This window comes from Pipra filicauda, unplaced genomic scaffold (assembly GCF_003945595.2).
Source record: "Pipra filicauda isolate LSUMZ 115617 unplaced genomic scaffold, ASM394559v2 scaffold458_size729537_pilon, whole genome shotgun sequence".
Classification (NCBI taxonomy): Eukaryota; Metazoa; Chordata; class Aves; order Passeriformes; family Pipridae; genus Pipra; species Pipra filicauda.
The window spans coordinates 236,319-261,061 of NW_024104596.1; the positions used below are offsets into that span (position 1 = coordinate 236,319).

General features: G+C 41.0%; 1 protein-coding gene across 2 annotated transcripts in view; it reads left to right on the forward strand.

Moving 5' to 3' along the window:
• Positions 1-1,172: 1,172 nt before the first annotated feature.
• ZNF462 (zinc finger protein 462) overlaps positions 1,173-24,743 on the forward strand; it is a 91,236-nt gene continuing 67,665 nt past the window's right edge. Inside the window, exon 1 of one of the 2 annotated variants that reach the window (XM_039385973.1) lies at positions 1,173-1,279. The gene's annotated coding sequence lies outside the window, so the exon portion shown is untranslated. The remainder of the gene's footprint in view (positions 1,280-24,743) is intronic. The other variant, XM_039385972.1, reaches the window with a different exon arrangement.

The window sequence follows — 24,743 nt, forward strand, 5'->3', positions numbered from 1 at the left end:
TTATTTCCAGGAGTAGACTTCAAAATACGTGCCAGAAATGGACAATTTGAGTGTCCTTTCTCCAAATGCGAGCTGGAAGGGGGATTAAAAAGCAACCACGTGGTAGATCTAGTTTTATACTTTCCAACCTCCAGCTCCATTTATGTTCTTTACCCTGCTCAGGGAAGATTAGCTTCTAGATGGATGTGTCCGAGGGATCACCTTGGGGGCAGCTCTGCATGTAGAAACCGGTTTTTGCCATGGCTGGAAGAGAGCTATGACCCAGCAGAGCACTCCATCCGAGTGGCTCCCCCAGCATCGCAGGAGCTGCTGAGCACTCCTGCACGGGAAGCTTTGTGAAGGCAACAGCTTGGAAGGGGAAGATCTTCAGATCTTTCCCCCTTCTTCTCCTCCTCCCTGGCCTGTGAGTGATTCAGTGTCCCAAACCTTAACTTTTTGTTACCACCTTCCTCCTCTTTATCTCCTTCATCTTCAGCACCTCCTTCTACCATCTTCTCCATCTGTCTGCCTCCTGGATCTTTCTCTCGTTTGTTTGCTTTCCCCCCTCCTCTTCCACGTCCCTCCTCTTTCTTCTTGCCTTTTCCTCCTCTCTTTTCTTCTCTTTTCTTTCTCTTTTTCCTCCTTTTCCCCTACACGTTGTTGTTGTTGTTAGAAAGGATTCTTGCACCCCCTGGTGCTCTTGCGTTTTGTGTAGTAGGAGAGGAGATTGTCTTCTTTCTCTCTCTCCCTCTGGTTGCTCATTATTCAGAGAGAGACACAGAGGGTGAGAGAGAGAGAGAGAGAGACGGATATCTCAGGTCATCTGCAGCTGCAGCAAACCAGTGAAGGAGAGAGAGAGAGAGAGAGAGAGGGAGAGGGAGGGGGGGGGAAGCAGGGAAAGATGGCGATCCTCCATTGCTGAGACCTGGCAAGGAGCACATGAGACTCACAAAACAACTTCCACAACAATAACAAGAAGAGCTAGGCAGGGAGGAAGAGGAGAGGAGAGGAGGCAGCAGCAAGAGCAGCAGTGCCGGGACGCTCCTGTAAGTTCTTGCAATTAAAACCCATCTCTGGTTTGGCATTGGAGAGATCATCTCTCGTTTGTATGTGTGTGTTTTGTTTAGTCTTTTCTCCCTGTCTTTCTACCACCTTCCTCTGAAATCCATTCATTCCGTCAACGGAGGAGGGAGGAAGAAAGAAAGGAAGAAAAAAAAAAAAAAGAGAAGAGAGGGGACCGAGAGCGGGGTGTTTTGTTTGAGAGAGAAGTCTCTTGCATGGAGGAGGAGAAGAGGAGGAGGTGCTGGTGGTGGTGGTGGTGGTGGTGGTGGTGGTGGGAGGAGGAGGAAGGCGGTTAATTAATTTTTTGTTGTTGCATTACGGAGGGGGGTGGGGGGGCAATATGGGGAGATAAGTGAGATACCAGCCGAGCTTTCGGGGTGGGGGGTACCCGAGTGGATATGTGTGTGTGTGCGAGGTCTGGATGGTGCTGTGCGTGTGGACTTGGATCAGAAACGGGAGACACACGGAGGAGAGAAAAGCTCCGTGCTGGCACGACCCAGGCAATCGGGTGACCTCTTTCTTCCTTCCTTCCTTTCTTTCTCTTTTTCTTTTTCTTTCTTTCTTTCTTTCTTTCTTTCTTTCTTGCTTTCTTTCTTTCTTTCTTTTTCTTTCTTTCTTTCTTTCAGTCACTCTCCCCCTCCTCCTCTTTCTCCTCGTCCCCTCTCGCTGCCCTCTTCGCCACTGGCGAGGTTGGTCCCTCACCCCGGCGGTGGTACCCCCACCGCGGCTCGCTGGGATGCGGGGGTCCCCGGCAGCGTCGGGGCTGGGGGGCTGGTGGTGCCCGCAGGAGGTTGCTTGGAGGAGGACAGCGTTCAGCTGGAGAGCAGGAGCCATTACACACCCTTGTGCTCTCCTTTGAGAGAAAGAGAGCGAGAAGGGAAGAAAGGAAGGGGAAGGAGCCCACTTCTACTTGCTCAGTTCCCCGATGTCCCTACCTTTAAACCAGGCAAGGGAGAAGGCGCTTTCTCCCCTGTCCCTTTCTCAACCACCCAGAGCAGGTTTCTCCCTATCTCTCCCCCTCTTTCCCTTTCTTTATCTCCCTGTCCTCCATTTGCAAGCTGTCTGCTTTGGTTCCAGTCCAGGCTCCACAACACAAAGCTTCTCCTCGCTCTCGCACACATGCACACAGAGTCCACAGGCTCTTTATGTCTTCTGGAGTAACCTTCTCCTTCCCCCCTCGCCCTCCCCCCCCCGGCCCCTCTCAGCATTTTGGTTTCTATTCTCCACACAGAGAGATCCTCCTGGAGCTTCATGTAGTTGTGATCTGATAGGATTCCTCCCCCCCTTCACCTCCTTCTTTTGGGGGAGAAAAAGGCAAAGTTTCATTTGTTTTTCTGGTGTTTGGAAGGAGAAAGACCTTCAAGTTTGAGCGCTTTCTGCTGCTGCTTTTGTGTGTGCATCTGTGGGGGTCTGTTTGTCTCATGAAGCTGCTTGCATGTCTAAGAGGAAGTGACTAGTTTGGCAGAGAGCTGTGATCTGAGTCAGGTAAGCCATGTCATGTTCTCTAGCTCCACCAGAAAATGGAGGAGAGAGAGAGTAGACAAAGCTGAGATGGGAAGTGCTCCTAACATTGTGGATATCTCTCCAGGTTTTGAAGCTTTGCTGGCAGTAGCTGGCTTAATCATGATTTTTTCCCCTAAGGTTTCCTTCAGATTTTTCAGTGTACAACATTGTGATGGGTCTTCTCACTGTCTTCATGCTATCAGGAAATGAGGATTGGAGGAAATTGTTCACATTCTCCTTCACACAAGAGAAACATCCTCAGGCTTTTTTTCTCTGATGCTTTCATGCGGAGGTCACCTTTTTAGATATTTTTCTTTGGTTAAAGACCACAGAATTTAAGAGGTTGATCAGTTGGCCAAATAAATAGTGTATGTAAGCATATATATAGATTTTCGAAAGCGTTTGGAGGTAAGTGCATGCACCTTGAGGCTGCTCAGGTTCTTCCAGAGGATATAATAAAATGTCTTTTTTTTTCCTAGGTGATGATGATGGTGCCTAATTTTTGGGATTTTTAACATCTCATTTTCAAGAGTATTCCTTCTTTTGGATGTGTTTTAAATTTAGATGGAATATTTCTCCCCACTCACTAGGTTGCATTAAAATGACACTGGCAAGCTTTTAGGAGGTTCCTCAGAGCATCATAACATTCATAATTTCTCTTGGAAAAAACAAAGCAGTTTTCACAGCTGTCTTTTTGGTGTCATAAAATACTGTTTTTCTGAAAACTCAGAGCAACATTCTTATTATGATTTTAATGTTATTATGGAAACCTGAGATCTTTAAAGTGAGATAGCAGTTGAACAGGAGTTTGTGTGCTTTTTTTTCACACAGCTTTTAATCTGAAATAGTTTTGAGTAGACCCAAAGCAGGCCTTGCTCTTTCCCCACCCACCTAAATTTGCACATCAGTTGCATGGTAGATGCAGTTCCTCAAAAAGTTCAAAGTACATACTGAAATGCATGAGGGGGACTGAAATGCAGTTTCATTCATTGATTCAATAGTGCTGTTGAACTCGAAGGCACAGCTTCATGGAAAAGTATCAGTTATGTTCATAGCTGCGTTACTCTGAAGAGTTTAAGAACAAATTTTTGTTACATATGGAAGATGTAAGTGTCAGGGTAAGGGACCAGTGAATCTGAATCACAACACTCCCAGATGTGCAAGAAAATAGAAAAATTTGAGGATTGCAATGACTTGTGATGAAATTGAGATCCAGCTGAAAGGTTAAAATCAGTGTCCTTGTTTTATTTTTGCTATGGAAAAAATGTAATCAAATATACCTTGGAAGGATATTGCTTTATCAACTGTGCATTTCTTAAGTTCTGGTTGCTGATAACATCACCCAAATTACTGAGATACTGTGGTTGTCTCCATATTTTAGAAGAGGGCCATGGAGCATACCATTTCAGGTATGTTTAATCTTACATTTTGACAAAAGGAGAAGTTAACTGTTTTGGTTTTTAGGGTTGGGAGTTTTTGTTGTTGTTGTTTTGTTCTTGTTGTTTGTTTGGTTTGGGTTTGTTGTTGTTGTGGTGGTGTTTTGGGTTTTTTATCCCCCTGAGGTCATATTCTTTGATGCATTTTTCAGTCCTTGCACAGGTCTTAATCAGCAACCATTGAAGAAACTGAAAAATTGCCCACTGACCTTTGCTTATTTGGGTCAGATCGTAGATATCCCTCCTCTGTATAAGAAGACTATGCTGACTACTCATAGTTCAGAACTGAATCTCCTCTCACTTCTTGAGAGGTCAGCTGGTGTTTGCACCACAATGTGCCCTAGAGATGCATTGCCATTGAACATGGGACGTGCACTCCAAGAATGGTTTGAGATTTGTGCTCAGGATCTTTATGATCTTACCCTACTTTGTGGTGACAGACAACCCTAGAAAACCAAACAACATTGCAATAGTTTGAGTTGGAGCGAGAATGGTGTTATTGACTATGACACTGAAATCTCTTAATAGAATTTTGTTCTTGTTAATGATGTTTCTTGCCGTAGTTCTGCCCAGAAAGATTGAAGTTCATCTTGCTGTTAAAATACTAGCTAAAGAACTTATTTTATTTTCAAAAAAGCCCACAAAACAAAACAAATCAAAGAAAACGCCCAAAAACCCAAACAAACCAAAAAACCTGCCAGAATCATTGGTTTTTAAAGAAGTTCTAGAAATATAATCTGAATTCTTGAGATGGTAGTGACATGAATGTTTCTCCTAATCAAGTGTAAACTTCTTAATTTAGACAATGGCTTTCAATTGATTTTGTTTGTGGGCGCACAATTTTTCTTGGTTCAAGCTCTAACAGAAGGAAAAAGCATTTGTAGCTTATGCTTTGGTATATAAATTTGCTTTTTTTAATCACTTTTCTCAAGCCCATTAGGCATAAGCTATGAACTACTGTTTTAAAAATGTGTAAACAATACTTAATTTCCTTATACATTTTTACTACCTTCATAGTGGATTGTTGATGTTTAAAATTACATGTTCAGAATTTTGTAATTTCCAAAAAAATTTGCAAGAGGAAAACTAAAAATATGTTGGGTATGTTTAGACTTGAAGAATATGTGTACATAATGGGATGCTGCAACTGGAAAGTAGAACAATTGCAAGTGGAAGTGGAAAAAAAAAAGATAATTCCAATTCAGTAAAGTTTATAACAAATTCATTAGAGTTGTAAACTTTGACTTAAAAGAGGATTGACTTTTATGAAGACTGATAAAAAAATAATTAAAAATAGAGTTGATAAGTAGATGAGTATTGTTCAACATAGATGTCTGGACATCTGGCAGATGTTACTCTGGGATCCAAGGAACGGACAAGTTTAATTTTAATTAAAAAGGAAATGGGAAGAACTTAAGTCTTATAATAGTACAACTTTACAGTTTGAGGAAGATTACTTCAGAAAAGCCCAGATTTGTCTCTTGAAATCTGGAACTCCTGTGAACAACTGTATATTAATTTTTCCTATTGAGTTTTCCTATTATTCCAAATGTGTAGAGTTACAATATAAGTTGAGATTGCTGTAGTTTGCTGTAACACTTCGTGTGGTATTGTGGATAATTTCTGTAATTGAGCAGAACAACTTTGCCTTGTAGTAAGGAATTACATAAAAAGGACTTCAAAGTTCTTTTTTAAAGGAAACTGGTGAATAGCTGTGTGCTGTTCATTAACTAACATTGTCCCATTATGAAGCTTCACCAAGCAAACTTAAGGACAAACCCAAAAGTTCTCAGTGAAATTCTGAAAAGCATAATTTGGAGAAACATGCTGATAGAGGAAGGAGATCCTGTTTTCACAAATCAGGAAAGGTCTACAAAGGCCAAGATGTCTGTGTAATTTTATGTTTTGTTTCCTTATATTTTGTTGCACTTCCAATCCACTGTAGAAGAAAAATAATGTAAATGCTCTCCAAACAGATATTTCTCTATTTTGAAATAAAAGAATATGTGTTTTGTGAACTTGTTCTGGATGAAGATGGTCTGCTGCTAGTGCCAGAACTGTATGATTTGCTTAACTTGCACCGTACTTGATCAGGATGTATTCGAGTCTGAACTTCTAATTGCTGGCTTCACCAAAAATGCTGACCTTCATCAGCCTAAATGCTTGCTTGCTTTTCAAACAGTTTTTTTCATTCTAGAGCACTAAATAGTCAAGCAATCTATGGGCCCTTAGGAGGTGAGCAGGGGGTCTGCAAAATGTTAATTGAGAAGAGAATGAGAAATGCCATCTTGCTCTTCAGAGTGAGAATAATTTTGAGAGAAAAAAAAAAGGAGTGTGATGAGATTGAAGGTTGCTTAAACATCTGCTAACTTCATAGAGAGAGGAACTCAGATTGTTTGATCAAGAGGTGCTGGAGAAGGTGGTGTGATGCAAGTCCTCAGCTGCTGGCAGAGACACAGTTAACATTGTAAACGGTTGAACTTCAGCATGGCACTTCTCCAAATGAGTTGACTGTTGAAAATAAAATGTTCCAGAAGAACAGGGAGAACAGGAAAGAAGTTAAAATAGCATAGTTTGTATGCCAGTGCTGAAAGAAGAAAAGGGGGGAGGAAGGGAGATAGATCAACTTATGATAATTGTCTTGTTGGTTGTAGCAAAAAAAAGGCTTTAGTAGAAGTTTCCAAACGAGGGGACTGGATTTAATAGAATGTTGTCTTCATCTGAATCCTGACTTTTGGAAGTGTTCTTCTGTTTTCATCTTATGTTTGGGAATTTGGACACACAGGTAAATAGAAAATCATGTGAGACTGTTTGGGATTTTGTTCCATTTTGTTCTTTCTACTTTAAAAACAATTCCAAAGATGTAAAGTCTGCCCCTCATCTTTTGAGCTTTATGAAGCTGTGCCAGAAGTTGCAGTACAAATACAACTCTGAAGAGGTTTGAAGGAGAGGGTTTGAGTTGAGGAAAGGGGAGTCTTTGTATCTGGAGTCTTAAACACAGTCTTATATACAGTATAAATTTTCTTCTGTGTTCTTTTCAGCTCTTTGGAAATTGAAGATCTTGATACAGTTGCTTTGTTCAGCCTGAACTGGCATGTGTTACTGCAGTAACTCAAAATATCCTTGCCTACTTACGACTTGAAGGAACTCTTCCTTAAGAAGTGTATGGAAAAGAGCCTTCCCTCATCATTGGTTGTGACTGTTTTGTAGTAATTTTTGAGACACATTGATTATCAGAACATTAGCCTCACACCTAGCAGCAGTGCTATACTTTCTATTTCCCCTCCATCTAAAAGTCTCTATAGTTTTGGCTTATCTTTGTGGTATAATTCTGGACCTCCACAGCTGCTCTCTAGGGGGAATACAGGGGGTTTTTGGCTTGGGCTAGAAGCAGCTTTTTTGGTTAGAAGATGCTAAGATCCATCAAGAGAAGCACTTAATTTAGTTTAGTTTAGTTGGTAATTTAATGAAGATGGAAGTGAGAGATCTCAAGATGCTCAGGAATTGTTCTTGAGTGGAGTCAAATACAGTCTCTTTAAGAATACTTGTTTAATAATGTCAGCATAAAGAGCTGTAGGCACAGCATCAATGTCATGAGTGATTAGGAAGGACTTAGAGCTTATCAGGGTAGCAATCATTGCAAGGCCAGTGTGTTGACAACAAATAATTCTGAGAAAACATTTGATTCACTGGGCTACTTCTGTTAGTTTTGAACTAGCTTAATAAAGATTTCAGTTGTTGAAGTGTGTCACTTCTTACTTGGTGTGGTGGAAAATAAGACCATCTAATTGGGATTATGTGAGAAGAAGCTAAGTGTTTGTATTATGGGACTGTGTTTTTCATTCTCCTTTCAATTCCAGGAATATGCAATTAATAACTTGCTAGTCATTTAGATAATGCGTGCTCTGGGTGGTGTATTTGCAGCACTTGTTACAGATGCAGGCTCTATGCTGACCTGAAGATTAGGAGGTGGGATGTTCAGCAGTGGCATTACTGTTGCTATTAAAAAGGACTGGAAAGGGGCCTGAGAACTGCAGCTGCTGTCATGGTGGAGGAAGTTAGGTCTTCAAAGGATACAAGGATTAGAGTGTCAGGAAAAGTAAATGGTAGCATCAGCACAAGTAGAAAATAGGCAGAGCTATTCAGCAAACAGAAAAGTAGGCTAAGGCATGCCGTAATTGTGTGCAGTGGAAACTTGCTGCTAATAAAGCAGTGGCGTGGAGCAGAGAGGCAGGAGAATGATTTTTCAAGACAAAACAAAGCAGACATTGCAGAGAATGAGATGGGAGGACTGAGGGAGGATTCACTGTGCTCGTGATAATGTGAAAGAGAAGACTTTGTTTTGAAAAATGCTAAAAATGGAATCTTCTGATGTACATGTGGTCACTGTTTCCGTGGCCTGGTAGGACAATGGGGGCTTCTTTTCGTTGCCGAATGAGCAAACTCTTCCTTTCTGCCTGCAGCTCCTACGGTTGAAATAGCAGTGCTTCAGGGTGGAGAGAAGGCATCACAGGATATTCCTTTTGGGAAGAAGATGGGTCATCCTGGGTTGGCACTGTTGTCATGCAAATGCTTCAAAACACAATAGCTACTTAGCACAGGAGCCAGGCAAAAACATTCCTCCCACTCGCCAGTCCCTGGACCTCTCACTGCTGGTAAAGAAAAGGGCAGAATGGGGGAATGTGACACATAGAACCTGTGCTCCAGCAGGACATATTTTTTTTAGTTTTCTCCATATTTATAAAAAATTAACAGCATAGCTAAGGGAAGACCACATGTGCTGGAAGATTTTGGTCCAGCATGATTGTGACATGGAGGGCGGTTCATTTACTTTCTAATTACTTTGACTTGCTGGAGAATTTAATTTAGTGTGCAGCTGGGAAAGGGATCATTAATAAAGGCCTTGCTGTGGCCCAAATGCTAGAATTCAGCTGGCTGATGATGCTGAAAAGTGTTTTTTTTCCTTTCTGTCTCTCTCTTGTTGATATTAAATTGACAGTTCAAATAGATCCTAAGTCAGAAATTCTAGAGGGATTGGAGAAGGTGGCTTATGTCAGTGGTGATTGTTTAGCAACTTCTTCCTCATTTCCTTTTGTTGTTGTTTTTTTTGGGGGGGTTTTTTTGTTCGTTCTTCTTTATTTTGTTGTTGTTTTCTGAGTTTTTATTAAACAGAGTGAACACTGCAGTCTGGGTTCAACTTGAAATAGCTGCAGGAGTGCCGATCTTGAGGTGGATGCAGTGAATCAAAGATCAGTGTTCATCTCTAATTGAGCAAACTGTTTCTGGAGAGCACTTAGAGAGACACACGGGTATTTATTTAAGATTTTATGTATTTATTTTAAAATTTTTATTTTAAGATTTTATTTTTTAGACTTGGATTCTTCAGTTCTAATCAGACTCAGCTAGATTTGTGGGCATGTGGCTCTTTGTAATGGGGTTTGGGTCTCTCTGACCAAACACAAAGGAGACCAGAGAATTGGGGTCCAGCCCTTGAAATCTTGTTCTTAATTTTTTTTAATTCCGTTCAGTGATCTATCCCTCTACCCAATAAAATAGGCATAATTAGGATTTAACAGGGCTATTGGAAATTAAGACCTTGATGCTGGATTCTGTTGCTGAGCGTGTTGAAACAAACTACTGTGTACTTAAGAAAAATCTCCTTTTATGAATGGTTCTGGTGTGTGAGGCTGGAGCAGACCTGCTCTGCTCTTTGAGAGATGGGAACTAGTTACCTGCCACTTTGTGTCTATGTCTATAATTCTGACTGATCATGCCTTCTCAAGTGTGTTGTTGTTGCTTGTGGTGAGTATGGAAGAAGAGACTAATATATATCCAGTATCTACTTAGTTGGTGATGCAGCAAAGTTTGGAAAGCAGTGGCCAATGGAGTCATCTTCTTGTTTCCTTCTGTGTTGTGAGACTAGTGGCACTTTGAAAAAAAAATAAATGTCAGAACGAACAATTGGAATGGTTTCTCTCCATATTTGATTGGAAGCTCTGGTTTTGCATTTCAGTTTTTCCCTCCCCTGTCTACAGCTGAGTGGCTCTGGGTGCAGGACATGGGACCTCCAGCACTGGTGGGCTCTGAAGCCTTGCTTCTGTCATGCTCAGCTAAATAACTTGCCAAGTGTAAAAATGTTAACAAATGGCTGATGGAAAATTGAGAGCAGCCAGACAGCTCTCAGCCTGGTTAATTAGCTCCTTGACTGCTTAATTGTTCCTCCCCTTTCATCTGGCTGTAGCTTGCAGTCTTGCAAGAAGGGGTTTGGGTTCCTGGACAGGAGTGTATCCCAAAAGTTAAATTAATGTAACTTGAATTAAGACAATGGGGACGGGTTCCTTTTGGTCTAAATGACCATTTATCTTCGTTGGGGGAGGGCAGTGGGGAGAAAGCATATCAGCTTTCAGCTATGTCAGGTCATGTAGAGGCCAAGTTCTGGTCTGTGATCAAGCAGGTGGTGTAAAACAGCCCAGTGTGCAACAGCACCAGGACCCGGGGAGAGGAGAACTCTTCTGTAGGAAAATGTGACTGAAGGCTGTGTTGTGCATCAGCATATATGGTGGATTTCAGCTCAGGACTTGCAGGATGAGTGTATTTAACCCTTCAGTGGTGCTGGCTCCTGGTGTGTTTCCACCCTGGTGGGTTGAGGAGAAGCTGTTGTTGCTCAAGAGCACACAGGTTTCTCCTCCCAGAATATCCATGCATGTGTGAGACCTGGAATCTCTGGCTTCAAGGACAAAACTGTAGTAGTCTGCTGAAAGAGTGAGTCAATATATTTGGGTCTCCCAGATGCATGAATAAATGAGTAAACCTGAGTTATTTTCAAATTATCAGATTGCAGAGGTGATAACATACTACAATGAATTTTCCATTCCACACCCTCTACAAATGTGTTGCTCTCCTTCCACTGTGAAGCAGGGGGGGAAGACAAGATTTTCAGTGTGTTGTTCTCCCAAGGAACCGCATGAAAACTGCTGAGGCTGTACTCAGAAAAGGTCTTTCAGACAACAAGCCTTGAGTCAGAAGTTGCTTGGCAAGATGACAGGCAGGTTGACCAAAGGTTGCACATGCTGTCCTCTTGCAAAATGAACATGAAATGGTCTTTGCCCTCCATGGCTCTTCAGTGCTTCCACAGCTTCACCCATGTTACTTCAGTGGTGTACAGGAATATTACTTGCTTGCTGGTATTCTGGTCTTATCTCTGAAGATATTTATTTTAAGAATTCATGTCTACATAGGTTTGTTAATACTGTACTGTAATATCAGATGGGCTGCTGAGACCTCAGGGGGGTAAGGAATCTATTTTTAGTGCGTTTGAAGGGTAGATGATGTTTCAGGTTGTGGAATGACTTTCTAGGGGGCCTGTCACCATATACTAAAGTTTTGTATGTCATGGCAGTGGAGGCCAGTCATATGATGATGAGTTAGTAACTTAAATGGGACATAAAAAAAATCCTGCTCTTTGGGGAAATTTTAAAGATAGATGGAGCTAAAATGCCACACAGTCTGTTCTCATCCTTGTTTCCTTGATGTGCTGAAGACATCTAATCCTCTTTACAGGTGAATTAAGCAGTGTGCTTATGAGCTGAAGGCAGTACCTGCTGATCTGTTGACATCCAGATTGGAGAGTTATTCATGTCTCAGTAAGACTTTCAGTAATGGATGACCAGAAGAGCATTTTTGTTGCCCAGGTGGTGTAAAGAAGATGGTTTTTGATATCCTTCCACATTAGAAGTTAATAACATGTAGAAAGTTGGATAAAAGTGGTGCTGTTCTATTTAAGCATATATGACACTCCAACCTGCAGAGATTTGGAGGTTTAGATTGAGAAGACAGCCTCAGACAGATGCATGTGTGCAGCAATCTGAACAGTGATTTGGAAGCACTGCACTGTAGTGGTAGCCATGAAGAACAGATTTAAATGATGTATTATAGTTAGATTTTATAGGGATTGTCTTCCTATTTTCTTTGGAAGACAGTAAAACTGCAACTTTTGCAGAATTCTTCTTACATTCCTGGGATTTTGTTTTGTGTGCAGGCATGTAGCTTTATTTATTTATTTTATAAGTCCTCACCGCCACTGTTGGGAACGTTAACAAAGGCTTTTAAATAGGTCAGACCTCACTACCATTGCTTTTTCTTGTTGCTGTAGTACATTTGGTAGATAATAGACAATGGGGGCTAAAGCCCTTATACAGTAAAAGCTCATTCATGTGAATAGTCACTGCGATTTTGAGTTTCTCTGCAGCTACTTGTGTGAGTAAACATCTGAAGACCAAATCCTTGGCTGCATGGACTAATCTTATGGAGCTTTCAGGGAGGCGTTTGGAAATTACATCTTGAGTAGAAGATGCCCTTAACTTTCAACAGCTACCACCTACATACGTAAGATGCTCATTTGTGGTTGCATGTGAGGGCATGGTTGTAGCAGATTTGCAAGATTCAGCGGAAGAGTGTGCATTGGATAATTCTTTCCCTTTCATTCAAGTGATCCTTTCCTTTCAGTCTTACTGTTTGTATTTTGACAGAAGGAGCATGTATGTCACAAACATTCAGCTTTGATTTCAGTCAGCACTGGCGTGTCCCTGAAATATGATTTCATGACTTTGTTTTGGATGTTCTGGTGAGAACATTGATGTTGCTGTGTTGCCTGTACATGATGTTCTGGAGTCCCACCACTAACGAATGGTTTTGGAAGGCTTTTTTTTTTTTTTTTTTTTTTAATTAAGGGATTGATTTGAATAGACACAAATATGGTAATTGCCTGTTCAAGGCAGAAGTACTTTAGATCAGGGAAAATGCACCTAGGCCCTTTTACAATGACAAGAGTGTGTACCTTTGAGTATGTGTACATAATACAAGTTGCTATCCATGTGGTTCATACTGCTGTGGTAGTTCATCTGGCAGATCATTTAAACATTTACTCCAAAAGATCTTGTTCTCTGTTGGTGTGAAGCAGCATTTCCAGTTATTTTTAGGTCATTTTCATCTTAGCAACCCTGTTGGAGATAAATCAGATACAAGTGTTCTAAACTGTCCCTGCATTTTGGTAGGAATTAATAAAATAAAGTTTAATGGTTTGGTCCCAAGGGGAGAACAGACCATCTGGTTAACAGAAGGTTGGGTCAAGTAATACAGCACTGAGAGTGCCATAAACCAACCCAGAATATCTGGTAGTGTGTCCAGTTGCTTCGTGTATTAAGCATTGAAACAGTGCTTTCATATCTGCAGAGCCAGCAGTTCTGTTACCACTGCTGTGACGCAGGAGATAATTCTGTTGGGCAAGCATCAGCATGGGGGTGGATCTACAGCACAGGATGTGTAATGTCAACATGAAGCATGGGAGCTGGCAGTAAGAAGGAAAGCAGCCATTTCATGCCAGTGCAGGAAGCCCAAATAGATTTTTCCCCTCTGTATCTTGTCCTTTTATGCAGCTTTCATACTTGGTATTAAACAATTACCTTCTGCTTTGTCATCTGAAAACTTCAGCCCAGCAGGGTTTCACTTCTTTCTCTCTTTCTGAACCTGTTTGTGGGGGTGTGGGGGTGTTTTTGATTGTTTTTTTTTGGTGTGTGGTTTTTTGTGGGTTTTTTTGGTTTTTTTTTTGGTTGGTTGGTTTTTTGTTTTGTTTTGTTTTAAAAACAAAACAAAACAAATGAAGAGCACTCCAAAAGCATGTCTGATGGATTATAAAAGGGGCTGTGTGGAGGCTGAAGTAGCAGATCTAGAGAAAGAGTTCAGTTGTGTTCAAGTCCTGAGCTTCAGACGAGTTTCATCGAGGATCCTTTTGGCTTTAGTGCAGAGATAGTTTGTTCAAAAGGTGTAACCATTTGAGAACGTTGTTCTGTAGCTGCAAAATGCAGAAGGCATGAAATGCTGCAAGTGGTATTGTGTAGCCTTTGGCACTCCGTAATCACCAAGAAAATGTAGAAAGCTATTGGAACTGTTTCTGCTTTCATTTTAGCAGAAATGCACTATTAGAATGCCTTTGTCTTATTTGGCTAAAGCTACTGTCAAATTACTGTGACACTATTTTTTTAAGAGCTAAATATCTGTCTGATCTGTGGAAATAAAAAGATTTCTAACTTGCTAAGCATTTTGTGGACTTAGAGATGTGGGGATATGTCTTCTATCAGCTCAGTCACACACTGGTGTACTGGTTTGAGTTTTTTCCTCCCATAACATCTGGAGATACCTTCCTGTATCTGCAGCCTGGGAAGCTCTGGAAAGCTGAGGGCTTGTTTCCTGGTGGGCACAGCAGAGCTGAACTCCATAATCAGAGCTCTCACGGTTTCCATTGCCTGTTCAGCAGGATCTTCAAAGAATGTATTACAGATCCTCTTGACTGAATCCTTGTCCTAGATGCTGTTCTGTGGTAGCCCTGCAAAAATACAACTTTCTTCATATGTTCCTAAGAACTCAGGTGGGAGTGTGGGAGTAGTCAACCCACAAGTATGTTTTCTGAGTTGCAATTTGGTGATGGGAGGGGGGGATGCATATAAAACATGGCTTGTGTGTGAAGACTGCTCTTTTCTGCAGTAACGTCATCCTTACACAGTCCTCCTAGCTTCATTGGCCCCATTCAGGTTTTTCGGTTGAAGCCACGGTAGTCTAGCACTTCTGCATAGGACACTTGCAAATAATGGCACTGAGGAATTATATGAAACTCGAACAACATCTCTCAAGACAGGAGTTTTTCTTGGTTCCATAGATAACTCCATGTTGTGGTAGCTGTTTCAGCATCAGAGTTATTAAGGATGCAGGAAAATCAAGATTTTTTCATACAGGATGGTCACTCTGTCCTGTCTATCCATGTAATTTTCATTGCAGATTGTATTTTGTAGTATCTGGCAATCTTGTACTTTTTCTAGTGGTGTTGAACGCTTTTTAGAATATACTGGAGAATGTTCATCAGAAGTGCTTCTTCATATTCAAGTGAATAATGCCACTAGATATTGTCTGCACATTTTTTCATAGACCATCACTGCACTGCAAAGGAAATACATTATCTGTGACTTTTTCATACTGAAAAAGGTGCTACTTGCAGAAGATAGTTTATTATAAATAACTACTAAGATGATAATCTCACCACAGCATGCTTGGCAGTCTTCCACTGAGTTAGCCTGTTTCAGCAAGGAGCTGTCGCTTAAGATACAAAGCAATCTGCAGGGACATATGATCACACACACTGGCTGTTTTCTCTGTCATCATGGATGCCTCATCGTTTGCTGTGCCTGTAATTAGGAACTGGAATTATTATCTGGTAAACCAGGAGGATCTAGCACCAGAAAGATGGACCCAAGTCCCTGTCTCCCAGACATTTGGTTACACAGAAGTTCTCAGTTATGGAGGCACTTGTAAAAGAATGTCTGTTGGACATGGCTGTAGTTTTATTTTTTTTTTCTTTTTATTTTTGTCACAAGGATAGTTGTGAACTACTGGGGAAACTCTTGATGTATATATAATGCTTACAGTACTCCTTCCTGTTAAAAATTATGGAGAAATATAAGCCTGGCAATGGTGTAAAGAAGACTTTTTTTTATTGTTGTCTTTGTTTGGGTTAATAATGACTTCAGGTTCTCTGAATGTTTTGTTTTGTAGAAATACTGTCCAAAAGGAAGACCATGATAAAGAGATAAGAGTCTGCATCCATTTTTATGAGAGTATCAGAAAACTAATATTAATATGTATTATACACTTAGTGTCAAGATCTAGCTGTAGTCACATAACTTGATGGTGACTTTTGAATTTGAAAAGTTTATACTGCTTTATGGTGCATGGCTGTTATGTTATTGCAGCAGTTATGTGATGGGTATCAGTGGCTGTTGTATGCAAACTTCCTTTCATTTAGAGTGCTGGCAAGTGTTTGTCTTTTATTTGTTTAAAAACAATTTGATCAGGCCATCTCTAGTGCCTTGTTGACAGTATAATATGAATTAGAACTCTTTCTGGCTTCCATGTTACTCATGGGTTCTGTTCTTTGGTGCCTGATGCTTTTCAGTCCTAACAACTTGTATTTCAAGCCTGGGCATCTCTGGTTGCTTAGAAGTATGGAATATGATATTTAGTGGAAGCAATTGGTAAGATGGAAGTAGACCTAATAAAGATACCAAAAATTATGATGCAATTTTTTTTTCTCCTGCGTTTGGCAGATCATGTTAAATCCTGTATGTATCTCAGCAAGATCAAGGAGAAAGCAGGAGATGAAGAATTTAGTCAGACACTGATTTGCAAGCCTTAATATCAACCCTTTTTTTCAAACCTTGCAAGTGTTTGGAATTGACTCTCGCCTGGACAGAGATGCTAACTCTTTATCTAGTGACAGTATCCTTCCCTACAAACTCTACAAAGGCTCTGTTCTTTTCCTGTGAAATTGTGGGAGCAGATCAATGATGAAACAGGTCCTGCTTGCACATCAGATGAAGAAATTACTGGAATTGCTTCCTGATGTTCAATGTCCCATGCATGACTGTGGAATGTTCTTCATCTCTTAACGTCTGACCTAGATGCCTTTACATTTTGGGATGGCTGCTCAGAGTCTTTCATGCCCATAAGTTGCCTAACTTGGGTGACCTTGTGTCTTTAAAGAAAACCCCATGGAACTGTTAGCTTCAACCTTACTGAAGGACACATTCTGAAGAGCTAGCTCATTAAGCAAGCTTTGAAGGGTGTGCTCTGCAGAGCAGCTTCCTGTTATTTGGTTAATGGTTGACCTAGTTCCATTGCCATATGCCTCCTGGAACGCATTCTAATATTAAATGTGTGCTAAAGCAAGACTGGGATAATAGAAGGAACATCAAAGCCTCTATGAAAGAGAAATCATATAATGCTGTTGCATTTTGGAGGGTATCGCCGTTACTTAAAATGGCAGTATCTTCACGGAACTGTATTGATTCTGATTGCAAACTAGGGAGTATTAAACAGAACCATTTATGTATTTTTTTTTCCAGACTGGTCTTGTACAAAAGGTTTGTATCAGTAATTCCCTGTGCTCCATATGTGAGGCTAAAGTTAGGTAGTGAAGCATTCAGAGTGATATTACAGCTGTGAGAAAAGATTACATTAGATTTGGCTAAAGGCAGGAGGATTTTTTCCCCGTGGTAGGTGTTTTTTCCATTGCAGCCATGGATTAGCAAATTTTTTCTCTCTCTGAATGCTGGCTAGAAGCCAGAAATGGGTATTCAAGCTTTTACCTGATAACAGAGACGACACAGCATACTTACAGTTGGGCAAAAATGTAAGAAATTTGGAGGTACTACATAAAGTTCAACCTCCAACCTGAATGAGACTTTCTGACAAGCTGAAGTTCTGGAGAACCTGTAGGTTGTGTTGTCTGGCTAATTTGATATGCTACCATAGGAAAAAGAAAGGATGTATAATAGCAACTGTTTTTCATAAGTCAGTGTGCATTATGGCAGAACAGGGGGAAGGGAAAATTAAAGCCATGCTTTGTAATTTTTTGAGACCTCATGACTCTATCAGTAGATGTTGGTGATTTATTTTTCTTATGTCAGTGTGGGAAACTGAGCTGCTCACCAGCTGTACCACTTCAAATTTTCATGTGCCCAGGCAGTGGCTAACCTTTGTCTCTTCAGTTGCAGATGGCTGGCAAGCAGTCCAAGCGTGAATTCTGGGCAAAGGTATGTCACCACAGTGGCAGGGGTTGCTGGGCCACCCGAGTTTATCTGTGTGGGAAGAAATAAGCTGTCAGGACCTGTAAAGGCAGCTGTTGCTGATCGGCATCACTGCCTAACCTTCAGAGAAGTGGTGGGATATCTTGGGAGTCATAGTCATCTTGTAGCTCTCCAGCTTCTTCAGTGTGAACCCATTCATGTGCTGCTTGTGAGTCTGGGCTCATTTGGTGAGGCTATGGATATTTTGGTGTGTTTGTCTAGGATACATGTAGCAACAGCATTTATGCAGTTCCCCCTTCTTCCTTAGTGTGTAACACTGAATGGCGTTTTTGTAGGAGAGCTGCTGGGTCTGGTGGAAAACAGAACTGCAACATTTTTAGTAGGACACAATGTGTTGTGTGAGCTGCAATCATATTGGTCATGAAAAAAAAAAAAATCTCTGCTCTGTGACTTAAACAAGCACAGCTATTTGTGCAACCTGATCAGAACAAAGGATAATGCTTCTGCTGCAAGATCAGACAGATCTGACGTTTCAGCAGGCTGAGCAAATGAATGGCGGAAGTGGTCCGCCTCCTCTTATCCATTGTCTCAAAGATACAGGCTCATGGAGAAGTAAGGGAGTTTGAATAGGGCCTCTGAAGGAATATGCTGCTTTGTGTTCTGTGGGAAGAGAGCAAAGGAGGAGTTCTAGAAGTTCTCTGGCAGGCTGACAAGCTTGTAATAGGAAAATGTGGCAGTGGACTTCTGGTATTGAACGAGCACTTTCTCTTCTGTAGCCTGCTTAGGAAATCTTAACTGTTATTAGGAAGCTGGTGAAATGTTCCAGGCCTGGAATATAGGACCAAGCCTACCTTGAATGAGGATCAGTGAATGTAGAAATCCAATGAACTCTGACCTCCTAGTAAAGAATGATTTGAGATTTTTGTTTTTCCTTTTCTTTTCTTGTTTTCTTTCCCTGTCTCCCCTAGATACATTGTTTGCGTGTTCTGGGACACCTCTCAATTGATAGCATTTTTGCATAGGAAGAACTGGACTGATCAAGTTACTCGAACAGTTACAATCTTCTGCTTGGGAGACTCCTGCTGTTTCTCTTGCTCCAACCGTCAACCCCACTGGGATTTTAGTAGCAATCTCCCCTTTTAAAGGCATAATGAATCCAAGGAAATGTGAGAAGGGAGAGGGCAGGACAGAGATTTTTGATAAGCTGGGCAGAATTAAGGGTTACTTCACATTCCATAATTATAATATATGACTTCCAGCCTCAAGGGGGATTTCAGCTGAGAAATGAATTGTTTAGAGAGAGGGGTATAGAATTTATATCGGTATCATAGCCGGTTAGATCTCTATGTATTACCTTTTTGCATGGTCCTTGGGACTAGAACTTGCTAGCAGTTAGGTGTATCATGATCAGAAGGCTTTCATATGCAACCAGTTTTCTTTAAAACCAAGCACTTCTTGGCTCAGAGACCCATAACTGTAATTTTTTTAGCAAGCATAATATTATTCTTTCTTTAAGTTAATGTAGATTAGATTGGTGTCTGTGACAACAGAAGTAGTCTAGGCCATCTATGAGATCCCTTCTGTCCTTTTTTTTCCCACATACAGCCTAGAAGATTTTGTCCATTTAAAAGAGAAGTAATTAGTTCCATAGGATGCTGACAATCCATCGTTAGCATGCAGCAGGGATAAAGTTGCTGCTTTAGAAGCCCAGTTAAAAATGCACATTAGAAAGCCATCAGACTCCTTGAGTGGAAACCTGTGTTAAAACTTTTAAATGTGTGATGACTAAGCTTCCATGATCAGCATGTTAGTGTCCAAAAGCAGTTATGAAAATTCTCAGAATCACACAGAATCACAGAATGGGTAAGGTTGGAAAGGAATTACTGGAGGTCATCTGGTCCAACCTCTCTGCTCAAGCAGAGAGCCCTAGAGGATATTACTCAGGGTTGTGTCCAGATGATCTTTTAATACCACCACAGAGCAGAGCCTGATCCATCCTCTGACTCCTTCCTGCAGACACTGACAGATGTGGATGAGGTCCCCTCTCAGTCATCTCGAGGCTGAACAGCCCCAGCTCCCTCAGCCTTTCCTTGTAAGGGAGATGCTTCAGTCCTTAAATCATCTTCAAAGTCCTCTGCTGGACTTGCTCCAGGAACTCCAAGTCTCTCTTGTCCTGAGAACCCAGAACTGGACACAGCACTCCAGATGTGCCTCACTAGGGCAGAGCAGAGGGGCAGTGCCCCTCACCTTCTGGCAGTGCCTTTCCTCATGCACTCTGGGATACTATAGGCCTTCTTGGCCCCCGGGACACATTACTGGTTCAGGGACAGCTGCTTGTCCACCAGGACTCCCACATCTTACTCCACAGAGCTGCTTTCCAGCAAGTCAATCCCCAGTCTGGCCACTCCTCCCAGTTTTATATTATCAGTGGACTTGCTAAAGAGGCACTCTTTCCCGAGTCATTAAACAACATTGGACCCAGTATCATCCCCTGGGGTTACCACTAGTTACAGGTCTCCAACTAGACTGTGCCACTGGTCGTAGTCCTGTGAGACCTGCCATTCAGCCAGTTCTCAATCAACCTCACTATCTGTTCCCTCTTTATTCATTGGAGGGTTAAAACGCATCCCAGAGGATGTGTCATGCTGGGTTTGACCCAACAGAACCTCCAGAATTGGTTTCCAGTTTCTTTGATCCAGAGGGAGTACTGTTGGGGACAGGAAGTAATATTATTTAGTTGTTTTGTTCCTTTATTCAGTTATGTTTATACACTGTGTCTAAACTAAGTCCGTGTTATTTTGACAGGATAATCAAAAGGGGATATATTCAAAAAATGTCTAATGGAAATGAGTTCAGTGAGCTTTCAAACCATGCCTGAGTGTGAGGATGAGGGGAAAAATCTCCCACATGGAATTAAATCTGACAAAAAAAATCAAGAAGTATTCTCTCAAGCGATAAATATTTGAGTCTGAAAGTGAGTTCTTTCTGAAAGAACAGTATCAGCCTGGTGCTAAGCAGAGATTAAAAGGTCAGTTGTGTATCAGTGAAGGCTGAAAAAATATTTCCTACTATCTTCTGTTTACAGCCTCTTCAGGAAATAGGAGCCACAGCAGATCTTGGCTAGGTTTGGAGATTTTGAGAAAAATATCCTTTGAAGCTGTTACATTCCCAAATTTATATTAGGCAGATCTCAACTTTGTGGGATATTTTTTTATTTTCTTAATAGTAAGACTCATTAAGATACAAGACATCTGGACCAATCACTGTTTTCTGAAAAGTCAGAGCACTGTGCCAGTCATAAAGCTGATAATCTTTTTGTAGAAAATAAAAGGATACATTGTGGCCTAGATGTAAGAGGAACTATGAAGGATTGGCTTCCATGAAATTTTGAATGAGCGCAATGTGCTTGGGTTCTCAGTCATCCATGTCAGGTTAAGCAAGGTGGATGTCTGAAGTTCCTGTGTTCAAAAGTTGAATTTTGGAATTTATCCGTTATACTTGAAAGAGAATAGCTGTCTTGTGGGTTGTCATCAAATATTCCAATGGAGTTGAGCTGAATAAGGCAAATGATCAAAACATGTAATTGTACCCTCTTTAGATCTCAGTCTAATATAATATAAATACCTTTTGCACTTCTTTTTATTTTTTTTTTTATTTCCCCCAAGTAAAAGGAATTGAGAATTGGCTGAGTGCCTCAGGGATGATCCAGATGGAGGCACCTGCTTTTGCAGCTCTAGAAGAAGGGGGACTGTGGGATAAGAGAACCTCATGCAGAGAGTGCAGGCGAGTCAGATCTCATTGGCCATTGGCTTTTCTAGTCTGTCAGAAAAGACTTTTGAAGTTTTCCATGACCAAAGTAGGTAATGACCTTGCTTTGATGGATCGAACAAATAACACCAGTGTTATGCCTTTGAGAGCCCTTGATCCCAAAGAGAAAAGCAAGAGTTTTCCTTTTTATCTTAGACTCATTCCATTCAAAATAAAAGCATCGCACAGGTCAGACAAGTAGGGTATCTGACAAGATTTGAAGAGACTTTCCCTTTTCCCGTCTGTTTTCTACACCAGTAATTTATATTTTATAACAGATCAGACCTAAAAGATTGTCATTCAGTTTATAACAGATAGAAAAAGTAGAACAGAAAATGCTCTGTGACTCATTCAAGAAAAGTGTTAGCTTTGTAGCCTGTGTGGACTTGAAGACTCTCGACTTCCTTTTAAATGAGAAAAAAAGTGAACCTGCAAAGTGGTAGATACATTTAAAATGCTTAGAATAGCTAAGTGAACTAGGACAGCATTTAGATGTGGAAACACAGGACATAGTGTCATTCCTCTGCTGATGTGTGTGAGTACCACTCTTGGAACAGTAAATCCATTCCTGGAAATGCTGGGGATAGTAATGACTTAAAGTCTGGAAAATTGTGCTTCACTGTGAAAGCTTTCAGGTAGTCCGTTCCTCCCCTTCAGAGGTCTTCAGAAGTGACATTTGGAGGACTAAAAGCAGCTAATTTGCCAGGCTGTGTCCAATATTATAGGAATATGGAGTCTGTACCAAGCTGTAAAAAGATGCAGTGGCTAGAATATAAGACTAGAAAATGCTCATTGTATAAACTATTGTTTAGTTCTGATTTAATTGTAGAAAAGAAAAAAAATAAAAGCCATTGGAATAACTAGTGAACTCTGTAAAAAGGCCATAAGCAGTCAAGTCTAAGTGTAGTTTCTCTTCAGACGCTGTGGTGGGAGACAGGCTTGACTGTTGCCATTGAGTTGCTTGTGGAGAACTTGTCTGGTTGTAGAAGGTGAACATTCAGAAAAAAGACTCTCAGTGCTGTTATCTCAAATCAGGGATCAGCTGACTTAAAGAACAGCTGATGAGAAGGCTGCAGTGTGGAGGTGGAGGGAACCTAGGATGTGGTTGAGTTTTAGCAGAATGTGCTGCTAAAACTCACTTGGCGAAGAAATGGGAAACAACCAAATTAGGTGAACTGATAAGACTGACTGTGGGTTTGTAGTTATGAGTTTGGGCTTGATTATCTGTTAGTGGGTTTTCCTCCATTTCCCTGTCTTGGGCTTAAAAAACTATGGACAAATGATTTGCATTTTGTTCTCAAAGTGGAATCTATGCAGAAGATTGGTGGAAGCTACCTTCCTCTTAATAGTTAGATGCATTTTTCTGTTGTCTCTACAGCAGAGGAAATGAAGAAATGGAACAGGTTTTCTGTAGTCCTGACAGAGCTGCTGTAGACTTTCGCATTGTAGTTTCTAAAGGATGAGTAAATCTCCCAGACAGAAGATCTCTGGTTTCCTCTACAACTCTACAACCCAGCACTTTGGTCATCCACAACTCTAGTCCTGGTTTTGCAGATGGGAACTAGAGTCTTTGCCCTGTAGTTACCATAGAGGTGACTGCGGCACAAAAATCCAATCAGATTTTGTCAACATGTCAGTTTCTTAGAATAACTTAACTTTCTATTAGAGATAGCCCACAAAGCTATCTGAAATTATTATTAGTAGTCCTATTAGTAGTATTGGTATTACGAAGCATTTCAGTAGATTCAAGGGTCTAGACCATAGACCCTGGTTCATTTTTTGTTAGACACCTCTCAAAATCTCAGGCTTTGGTCTGCTAAGGATGATAAATCTAGGAAACCTAGAGATTAACTTGTCTTGTCTTCTGTCCTTGTAAAAGACTTTAACAGTGAGTACTATCATTAGATCCTCTCTCTTGATAACTGATGCACAAACAGGTCCATTTCTGGGAAAAATGGTATATTAGCTTGGCTTCAGAGGTCATGCAGCAGTAAAGGCCTCACTGTAAATGCTTTTATTTTTGACTGTATAAACCAATTACTACAGCAAGGTGAAGGAGGGTTTTGATTCCCTAACTGACAGCTTGTTTTCAGTTCTTAATTTGTAGTTTCAGTTTTGGAAGGCTACTTTCAAGATTCAGAACTCGGTATCGCACTAGTCTAGGTGGAGGAGTTAGAAGACAATAGGAGAAGAGAAGAGTTCAGGAATGAAGAAGGAGAAAGATGTCTAAGCTGTTCCTCTTGTTTTTGGAATGAGTGACTATTTTAACCTGTAAATAGTGCTGAGATTGGTGGCTATGTCCCATCATGAAATGGAAGTACAGATAAGAAGGTGACTTCCTCTTGACAAACCACTCTTTCTCTGTTTCTCTCCCATATTCTGTGTACAATGTTTTCTCCCAGGCATGGGTGAAAAGGAGTCCTCTTGTCTTTAACTTGAATGTTTCTGTCCTTCTAGTAATGAAGCCTACGGATGCAGACCCTGTGTGCTCAGCTGAAAAGAAAACCACTTTTTTTTTGGGTGGGGACAGTGAAGCGTCACTGCCAAAATGATCTTATACTGCAGGTGGCTTAGAGGTAAATGATACAAATTAGTTTGCCAGCTTTGCAACACATCTGAAAGGCAGAGTCTTCAGGAAGGGTGAACCATACCACCAATCCTAAGATTAGCAAGTCTGGTTCTGCCTTCTTTGGCTTCTGAGATCTTGAAGACCCATTGCAGGTTCTGCTTTCAGGTAGGAAGAAACTCCTACTTCATAACAACAGCCTTTAGTTAGATCTGGTCCTCAGCTGGGAAAAACTGGCAGAACTCCAGCAAATTTCTAGAAATAAAAAGCTAGAGAAATCTCTAAAACCACACTAGTTGCTGGGACTTGCACAATATTCTGCAGCTTGTGAGAATACAGCAGCATGAAACTGGAATTACACTGGTGGCTTAACATTTTTGTGATCTGCTGAGTTTTTAAGAGAACAGAAATCTTCAGGAGAGAACTTTGCTCTTGTTCTCTTGGTGATGTTTGCTTGTATGGCTTTGTTTTTCTTTGAAAACTGATAGCAGAAGACTATCCAACCTTCAGGAGTGGAGCCATTATATGTGGGGCTGTGCAACAGGAGCCAAAGTTTAAAAATAAAATACCAGGCTGCCTTCCTGGGGATCCAGACATAGTACACACACACATGCACACACACAATATCTTGACTGACCACAGTTTTATCAGTTATTGAGTTCAGAGCAACAGACAATGAGAACCAAAAAGGGAGTCTTGTTCCTCAAAAAGAAAGAGGAAGAAATATAAGACTTCTGTAGCCTCAGATACCAGTTT